This window comes from Schistocerca piceifrons, chromosome 2, assembly GCF_021461385.2.
Source record: "Schistocerca piceifrons isolate TAMUIC-IGC-003096 chromosome 2, iqSchPice1.1, whole genome shotgun sequence".
Lineage (NCBI taxonomy): Eukaryota > Metazoa > Arthropoda > Insecta > Orthoptera > Acrididae > Schistocerca > Schistocerca piceifrons.
In genome coordinates, this window is record NC_060139.1 from 747639869 (window position 1) to 747650352 (window position 10484).

The window sequence follows — 10484 nt, forward strand, 5'->3', positions numbered from 1 at the left end:
ACTGCATTATCATGTTGATACTATCATTCTCTACGAAGTCTTTTTCTACTGTACATAGTACGCAATGCTGTAAAATATATTCGTGTCCTTCCTCATTCAGCATTTTCTTAAACTTGGTAAATGGACCACATGTAACCACGAAAAACACGTCCACACCACCTCCCATGTATTTCACTGTTGGATCTACACATGATGACAGGTAATGTTCTCCAGGCAACCGCCAAACCCAAATCCTTCCGTCGGATTGCCATTCGGTACAGCGTGATTCAGCATTCCTAATCACTCGTTTACAGTCACCCAGTTGCGTCACCACCCTCAGCGTTGCTTAGCACCGAGTACAGAAATGTGTAGCTCATGAGGAGCTGCTCGGTCATTGTACCACATTCGTTTTAACCTCCGACGCACTGTGACTTTTCTAGATGGGCTGCTGGCAGGACTTGGAACTCACGAGTAATTCCTTCCATTGATGTCAACAGACTTTTTTTACAAACACCCTCTGCAATCCAGAATGAGATTTTCACTCTACAGCGGAGTGTGTGCTGATATTAAACTTCCTAGCAGATTAAAACTGTGTGCCAGACCGAGATTCGAACTCGGGACCTTTGCCTTTCGCCATGTCTCCGCAATATCCTTTCTCTCAGGAGTGCTAGTTCTGCAAGGTTCGCAGGTTCGCAGGAGAGCTTCTGTAAAGTTTGGAAGGTAGGAGACGAGGTACTGGCAGAAGTAAAGCAGTGAGGAGGAGGCGTAAGTCGTCCTTGGGTAGCTCACATGGTTAGAGCAATTGCCCGCGAAAGGCAAAGGTCCTGAGTTCGAATCTCGGTCCGGCGCACAGTTTTAATCTGCCAGGAAGTTTCACCCACTGCAATGGTCGTCGGTGCCCGTTCGTTACTACATTGATCTTGATTTATACGTGTTTGTTCTTACGCTTTTGCACTTCATAATCACTTCACCAGCCATCAACTATGGAAGCCTGAAGAGAGTAGAAATGTCCCCTGAGGCATTTGTTACTCGGGTGAGATCCAGTGACTAGTCTACTCCCGAAATCAATGTCCTCTCGCGACGACCACTGTGTTGTTACTGATTCTCTAATGACAACACAACACTCCACGCGTTCTTTTATGCTGGCTGCCGGCCGCGGTGGTCTAGCGGTTCTAGGCGCGCAGTCTGGAACCGCGCGACTGCTACGGTCGCAGGTTCGAATCCTGTCTCGGGCATGGATGTGTGTGATGTCCTTAGGTTAGTTAGGTTTAAGTAGTTCTAAGTTCTAGGGGACTGATGACCACAGTAGTTAAGTCCCATAGTGCTCAGAGCCATTTGAAACATTTTTTTATGCTGGCTGATCTGCCTCTCGAGACATATGGTAGCCAATTAGCATTATGTAACGGTTTCTGGGTACTTTTGGTCAGATAAAGCATATTAAAAACAACAGAGGTCTTATTACGCCTCCTTGGAATACACCAGATATTAATTTTGTTTCTGTGAAACATTCGTCGTACAGTATGACGTACAGGTTTCTGCTACTCAAATATTGCTCGAGTTAGCCACATATTTGCATATATATTCCTTATGGTCTTACCTTTGTCGGTAGTCAACGGCATTACAGAGTCAAAAATGCGTTTTCCAAGTCTACCTAGCTTTTACGGCTTGAAAGATATTGTGTATGGATGAAGCTGTTTCCACCCGGTGCGGTGCTGAGTCTCACACAAATGTACTTTACTTAAAAAAGGTAGGCATCAAGCTGCAACCAGTAGACGATTTAATGTGTGAGTTAAATGCAATTTCCAACCAGAACTGTCTTCACTATTACTTACCACAGCAAGATCTCACTCAGTTTGATACCTATCGAACTTAACTTCATGACTGATTTTAAATTCACACATACGCTTTTTAATTAGGTACCACGTCGAAACATCTGACACAAAAGCAAGTAAAATGGTCTTGTTTCCGATACTTCTCCTCATCATTTTCACATGAGTTTGTATTATGCTTCGTTCATTTGCTAAATCCTTACTATTACTTTCGCAAAATGTTATTGGCTACAAGACAAACACCAGCTTGAAGAGCTGTAGATCAGATTCCTTTTGCCCTTCCTTAAACACGATTTTATTGGCAAATGCCAGCCTAGTGTTGAATTTTGTTTTATCGCAGAGTACGGGAGCTTTCTGCATATTGTTGGTAGTGCTTCATTTGCGACGCTGCTGTTTGCACACTGTACCTCTGTGATGCGCCTTACTGCTACTGCACTTTTCATCCAGTTGAGGCTTTGAACACGACGGAAGCCACAGATTAAAGAGGCGTCTCTACTTTGCTCCTAATTTACATTATTAATTACGATCGCTGGGAGCGTAATCTCCAGCGGAACAGGGGTTCAGATATTTTCCATCCAAAGTACTATAAGCCCTGAAACTTCTCCGGCCGTTACAGAGTATCCTAGCTGTGCAGGCCGGATAAAACTTTTATATCCGGCGGCAGATTCCTAACATTGGCGCAGGTTATCAGGAGTCGCGCAGAGTTTTAAGAAATGTAAAAATTTATTAACACGCAATGGAAACAAACATTTATCTTTAAAACTCCAAAGCAGCTTTTTGATTGAATTTGACGGTAACAATTTCTTTGCTCAGATAATACCGTGACCTTATAGGATTATGGACTCTCATCTTGACGAGGCTAAACGCTCCTCTTGCCGTTTATCCACGTCTGCGAATTAAATTTGTTTTCTTAGGAATTCAGCATTCTGCAAAACACTATATTTTTTTCTTTTTTATTGTTATTTACAAATATATGTTTCGGCTTCTATGTTGTTGTTGTTGTTGTTGTGGTCTTCAGTCCTGAGACTGGTTTGATGCAGCTCTCCATGCTACTCTATCCTGTGCAAGCTTCTTCATCTCCCAGTACCTACTGCAACCTACATCCTTCTGAATCTGCTTAGTGTATTCATCTCTTGGTCTCCCTCTACGATTTTTACCCTCTACGCTGCCCTCCAATACTAAATTGGTGATCCCTTGATGCCTCAGAACATGTCCTACCAACCGATCCCTTCTTCTGGTCAAGTTGTGCCACAAACTTCTCTTCTCCCCAATCCTATTCAATACTTCCTCATTAGTTATGTGATCTACCCATCTAATCTTCAGCATTCTTCTGTAGCACCACATTTCGAAAGCTTCTATTCTCTTCTATGGGTCATCTTATTTTTCTGAAATTGTACTAATTCAAATGTCGAGTTTTATGGGGTGGCCTGCGCCCTTTGTGTAGTTCGTGGTACATACACTGCCCAGTCACATTAAAGTTACTCCCTGTCAAAAACCTGAATGACCACCTCTGGCAGCGGGAACCGATGCGAACCGTGTAGCAAGAGAGTCAAAGAAGTACTGGAATGTACCGACTCCAGTCCTATGGCCAGCTGTGCTAGGTGTCTCGATTGACTGTCCATGGTGCGAGTTGCCCAGCTGAGGTGGTTCTACAGATTCACTATTGGGCCTAAAGTCGGGGAATCTGGTGGTCAGGGGGGTTCGGAAAATCCATGCTGGTCTTTGAACCACTCACATACACTGCGAGCATTGCCCTACTGGTAGATGCCCTCGTGCCGAAGAAAAGCAAACTGCATGTAGGGGTGGAAATGGTTCTCAGTGTTAGTTGCATACTTGTGTTGATCCACTGTGCCTTAGAGAATGATGAAGTAACCCAGGGAGTGCCACGAAAATATTCCCCAAACCATAACGCTCGCTCTTCCGACCGGCTATTGTTCGACGGTGTTTGCTTTCAGACGTTTCACGACGTACACGTCAAGGGCTATCTGTCGGAGGGTGCATAAAACTTGAATGATATGAAAATTTCACCTGTCGCCACTCAGTGAACGTCCAACTGTGGTATTGGCGTGAAAATTCCAGCCTACGTCGCAGACGAACAGCACTCAGAATAGGTGCATGAACCAGGCGTCTGCTGCGGAGACCCATACGCAGTAACGTTTGCTGAACGGTCGTTGAGGAGATACTGTTGGTAGCTTTTTGGTTCATCTGGGCGGTCAGTTGCTCGACAGTTGCACGTCTACTCGCTTGTACACATCTTCACAGCCGTCGTTCAACCCTGTCATCTGTGGCCGGTCGTTCACCACGGCTGCCTCACCACCAGTTTTGGATAGCGCCATTTTGCTATGCACGGTGTATTTCAATCACGGCGGCACTCGAACAGTTTAGAAACTTAGCCGTTTCGGAAATGCTTCCGCCCTTGGCCCGAAAGCTTGCACTGCTATTGCGCACGTTCCCTCGACACGCTTTGTATACTTTCCACCGTTAGAGTTGTTACATGCCATAAGTGAATAATTTTTGCATGTTGGCGTCGAACATAGGCAGTGATCACATTCATGTGACTGGACCGTGTAATTATACTCGCTGTATTTCAGCCCTTTTGTCACTTCTGTGTTACGTGGTATCAAACATCCACATTTACATCTATCACTTCGAAGTGCATGGCAAAGGGTACTTCTCATTATACCCGTACTAGAATTTCTTCCTGTTCCATTAATATATGGAGATAGGGAACGATGATTGCTTAAAAGCCACTGTGCACTTCGTAACTCGTCAGACGGCCGCTGTGGCCGAGCGGTTCTAGGCGCTCCAGTCCGGAACTGCGCTGCTGCTATGGCCGCAGGTTCGAATCCTGCCTCAGGCATGGATGTGTGTGATGTCCTTAGGTTAGTTAGGTTTAAGTAGTTCTAAGTCTAGGGGACAGATGACCTCAGATGTTAAGTCCCATAGTGCTTAGAGCCATTTTTGTAACTCGTTGAATCGTATTTTTGTGATACCTATGGGAGACAAACGCAGGGAGCTGTGGTCATTGAAACTATGTAAGCAGGCTTTCATGGGACAGTTATCGTCTGTCTTCAAGTAACTTCCAATTCAGGTTTTTTTAACCTTCCCCGTGACACTTTGCCATGGGTCTAACAAACCGCTACCATTCATGCAACTCTTACTTGCATACCTTCGATGTTCCCTCTTAGTCCTGTTCGGTACGCAGCTCGCTAACTTCTAGGACAGGTTAGACGAGTGTTTTGTAAGGAGTCCTCTTAGTAGACTGACTGTATTTTTCTTATTTTCCCAGTATTCTGCCAATGAACTAAGCCTGCCACCTTCCCTGCCTACAACGGAACCCGTCGGGGTTCTATTACTTATCCCTACAGATTGTTAAACCTAGGTATGAGTATGAGTTAACCGCTTACAGCTGTGATTCATCGATTCTATAGTCATAGGATACTACGTTTCTTTCCTTTTTATGAAGTGTATAATTAACATTTCTGTACATTTAAAGCAAGTTGCCAATCCTTGCATCTTTTCGAAATCTGCAGGTTTTTTCACAGTGTTTCATCAGGAAAGTGTTTAAGTTGCTGATAATACTGTCTGCCTGGTAGCTAATGTGCAACAAGAAGAGCGAACGTCCGAACGCAGTTCCCTGCGGAATGCCTGAAATAGATTCTACGGTCATGGAGGATCTTGATGCCACTAGCATTGATAGATGTTTTGTTATTGCTGTCAGGTCATAAAATGTCTAACAGCGGAGCACCACGTAAAACTCAAACTTTACATTAATCCAACTTCAGAACAACAAACGATGCCCACAGAATATTACATATTGGTGTCGCAGATTGAACAGGTAAATAATCAAAAAAAGAAAAACACTGTGTTTTGCAGCATAGAGGCAGTTGTTTAAGCAAATTTTTGACTGCTTATAGCCGTTCACTCCAGTTCAACATGAGGTAGCTAACGTTCTCAAATCTCTTCCAGCTTAAAATTATCTCAAACGATAGCTGTTCCTATCGCAAGCAGCAGTGAAATCATGCGTTTTCATGTAAGACTGTCTCCCTCTTTCCTCTCTCTCTCGACTCGTTGATTGAATCTGTCTTCTAAACACCAAACAACGCGATGCGTTCAACAATGGCGTTCGAAGCTCGGGGAAATTTTTTCATAAGTATGAAAAATTATTACAGGTGAAGGTTGCGTTAAGTTATCGTACCTGCCTGGTGGCCTTTGCAAGGAAGAGAAATGTTTTTCGCCGGTCAGGCTGGCATTTGGATTTTCTCAGTGTACCTTCAGACGAATTGCGGGTAGCCGATTATCCATCATGGGCGCTGTTGTTGGGAGCGGATGGCAGAGTTGACATCTCTGTGCCTAGGAGCTACTGTTACGTTTAATGTTAGACAATGACGAAGTAAAAAGTTAGGTCACTGTTGGTACGGGTAGTACATCACTGAAACGGCCATCGCTGTGTCTTTAGTGAACGCAGCTTTCAGTCTGATTGATGGAGGCTACTGTGAAGTGTTGACTTCCTGCTTTGCGGACGGACTTCCTTCAGCTACTCTGACACTCTTCTGCTATGTTACAGCCTTAGTGCGTTAGTGTACCTTTGACATGACGTTTTTGGAACGATATATATCCTCTTGTCGGTGAGCAGTGTGTGATCTGCCAACTACACTGTTGGAAAGGTGGCCGGGGGTAGAGTGGTGGGGTCGATGTGACCGAATGCAAACACTGTTGGCAGCAAACAACGTCCTTTTTAGCTGTGTTACATGTTTCTTTGTGGCTCCGTGAGCAAACACCCCTCTCCTCATTGACAATGGCCAATGGTGACATTTGGACAGTGACATATGGGCGATAGTAGCACTCCCTCTGGATGGACCACTCCAGCACGAGTGCATTCACCGCAGTGGGCCTTGAAGATTGCTCTGCTCGGAATTCGATCCGCTGCTCCTGGGCAGGAGTCAGATGGCGGCTGGCTCTGTGGCACTGAGTCGACCGCCGCGAAGGGTAGCCTCGCGGTCTGGGCACCTTCCCACGGTTCGCGTGGCTCTCCCCGTCAGAGGTTCGAGTCCTCCCTCGGGCATATGTGTGTGTGTGTGTGTGTGTGTGTGTGTGTGTGTGTGTGTGTGTTTTGTCCTTAGCGTAAGTTAGATTAAGTAGTGTGTAAGCCTAGGGATCGATGGCCTCAGCAGTTTGGTCCCATAGGAACTTACCACCACAAATTTTCCAGTGAGTGGATCATGGAGCCCCATGCCAGCGATAACAGGCGACGGCGGCAGGCTGGCGGGGCTGGGGCGCTAGGTCCCACCAGGACCTTAGTGCTGAGGGTTATCCTACCTGACCAGAGTAACAAATGGCATATTCCAGCAGGATAATGCAAGACGCCATAATGCAGTTACACCGCCAACATCTTGAGGAATGTATCTGGAGGAATGTATCTTGAGGAATGTATCTTGAGGAATGTATCTTGAGGAATGTATCTTGAGGAATGTATGTTGAGGAATATGCTGGTACCATGATTTTTTCACACATAGGTAATGTCTGGAATGCTACGGGAAGTTGTATACTCGCTTACAAACTGAAACAGAATGTACTAGTACTTCATGTTAGGTGATCTCTTCCTTGAGACGACGTTCAGTGGCTGTCAGCTTCCATACCGCAACGAACACAAGAGTGTATTTGTGCTCGTCGGTGTCACTCGTCATACTGATACTCATTGTCAACATCTATTTTGAATGGAACGAGCATTTAATCATTTAACATCTGAAATGAATAACTCGTAAACACGATGCGATTCAGTTCAAAAATGGTTCAAATGGCTCTGAGCACTATGGGACTCAACTGCTGAGGTCATTAGTCCCCTAGAACTTAGAACTAGTTAAACCTAACTAACCTAAGGACATCACAAACATCCATGCCCGAGGCAGGATTCGAACCTGCGACCGTAGCGGTGTTGCGGTTCCAGACTGCAGCGCCTTTAACCGCACGGCCACTTCGGCCGGCCGATGCGATTCAGTCAATTACTTTTTAAAGTGAGGTTCTCAGAGGTGAACTCATCTCTTACGGCTTACATCTCCCCCCTCCCTTCGCAACATATAATCTTCGAGACTAATTCTTCTCTTATGAAGCCTTGTAACAAGAATATGGTTAACTGAGTACGCCCTTATCATTGATACCGGTTGCTGAATAAAAAGAATCCATTTCTTACGAAAATCTCATCGAAACATTCTGGGCAAGGTACGTCATCAGAGCGTCTGAAACAAATTTGTTACAAAGCATCGTATTAAATGATATCTTTAACATCGATTTGAAGCAATGTTGCTGGCTGCTCGTTTAATGGTATAATGGCCATAAGCCTCCTGTGCGATCTTGTATTGTAACTGAAACTGTGTGGTAAGTAATTCCCTTTCTTCTTTGTTCTCTTTGGTCAAAATTCACGATTCGGCGCGTGTACAAACCTGTGAGTAACCCAGTTATTACAATTATGTCACCCTTAGCAATGGAAAGCTTGCGATACCCTGTCACGTGCTGCTCGGCGTGAACAACGCCAACTACGTACTGGGTGTTTGAATGAGTGTCTGGTCAACATTTCTCTTCTTCACCCTGCAGCTTCCTTATACCACCAAACGCAGTTCCTAACTGTTCTAAAATCATTAGCTGCCCCGAAAATTTCTGAAGCCCATCATGAATGCGGATCAAGTTCCTCTCTTCAGCATTTAGAAATCCGAAAACAATCCGTTATCTAACATGCACACAAATATTGGAAACCGGGTGTTTTCTGAAACACTGCAGTGCACCCCATTGCTCACGTAGCACGCTAATATTTGCAGAGTATACAGTGTCGACAAAAGAAGTACTTTTTTGTATTGTTAGAACATTTTAGTGTACAAACAGCAGAGTATTGTTTTTCTTGTCCTGAAAATATCTTTTAATGTTTTGCATCCCAGTATCGCATCCTATACAAAGTTTAGTTCTTTTCACGCCGTAGATCGTCAAGGATAAATCTCGTTGGGGTTTGACTACATTGTAGATTTTCAAAAAATGGTTCAAATGGCTCTAAGCACTATGGGACGTAAAATCTGAGGTCATTAGTCCCCTAGACTTAGAACTGCTTAAACCTAACTAACCTAAAGACATCATACATATCCGGGCCCGATGCAGGATTCGAACCTCCCATAGTAGCAGCAGCGCGGTTCTAGACTGAAGCGCCTAGAACAGCTCGGCCACAGTCTTGCACTGATAGCCAAAGCTATTAAGGCGACCGCTGGCGGTTAGGGAAGAATCAGGATTCCAGTTCCGGTCCGACACAGATTTTCATTATCGTCTTTCCCTTATACAACTAACGGTTATTCGTATTCACAACTGCGGATGCATTTCATGACTACCATTAACGCTGCTATAACAATTTCATTTTGATTGTTAATTATGACTTCGTTCTATACTGATAGCAAACAATGATCTATTTTACCTGAATCTCCAGGTGATACATCAATCAGATCTTCTTCAAATTTAGGCAGTTTGCTACCTATAAAACAAATCAGCTCTCGTTGCGATACTGAACTGCGTTCTGCTACGTTTTTACAGGTCTGAAGCCGCAAGTTCAAATTCAACGCTGGAAACAGAGTGTTTAGTTTGGAGGCGAGGGTATTATGGAAGGGCAGAGTAACGCTGTTGTCGCCGTACCAGTCGACAGACAAAAGCGCCGAGCGCCGGCCGCGCTGTGACCACAGCGGCGAGTTTGAATGCCGCTTGTTGCCGTGTCGCCGTGAATAAATTGTGCCTCAATGGCTGCGGCGAGGGCGCCGTAATTAACCCAATTAGTTGAGATCACGTAGCGTGGAGGCCCGATAGTAGCCAGCCGCACCAGATCAATGGCTGATAGCGGCGGCCGGCGCAGCCGTGACTGCCGCACTGTGCCCCACTCAGCCTGTAAGCTCCCGTTATGGGTCGCAAAGCACTGCTGTGACATGCTGGTGAGGGGCACGAGGAAAAGGATACTGTATGACGTGGTCAATCTCCACAGACACGGGAGCAATTTCAGGTGTGTCCCCCGTAGCTGAGTCCAAGGGTCTGTGACATGGAAAAGTCAATGTAGGCGGCAAGAATTTCACGAAAGATTCTAAAATATAGATCACGGACTAGAGCATCTCTGAAACCGCCATAGATTCGTTTTAAAAAGTTGTTACCTCATAATTCGCCCTTTTTTTGGTTTTAGTAAAAGTGTAGTGGACGTGCACGTATAGTGGAACAGACAGCATAGAGGCTAGTGAAACAGGCAGATTGTAACACGCCCGGGAATAGTAATTGGTGGGGGTGCTTTAAACTGGTTGTCGTTTGGACTTTTCTTAACAGTGCGCCCTGTCCACACCAGGTACCTGATAATCCCGCGGCGGTCATACTGTTCTGCTCCACACTGCTGCTGACTTGCCTGAAATTATCTATCGAATTATGCAAGCGGGTTGAGGAGAGCCACTCAACGTTAAAAAACAACACTGTTCAACGTCTGGTATGAACAACTATATTCTAAGACGATTAAAGGAAACCGCAGGTTGCGCTGTTTAAATTCTAATTCATAACTGTTTATCCAAATTAATGGATGATTAACAGTCCACAATATCGCTCAGACGAGCGTACGCGTAACCGACATGACGCGGACGATTGTTGATGATTCGGAACCCGAATGATAGCACGGAA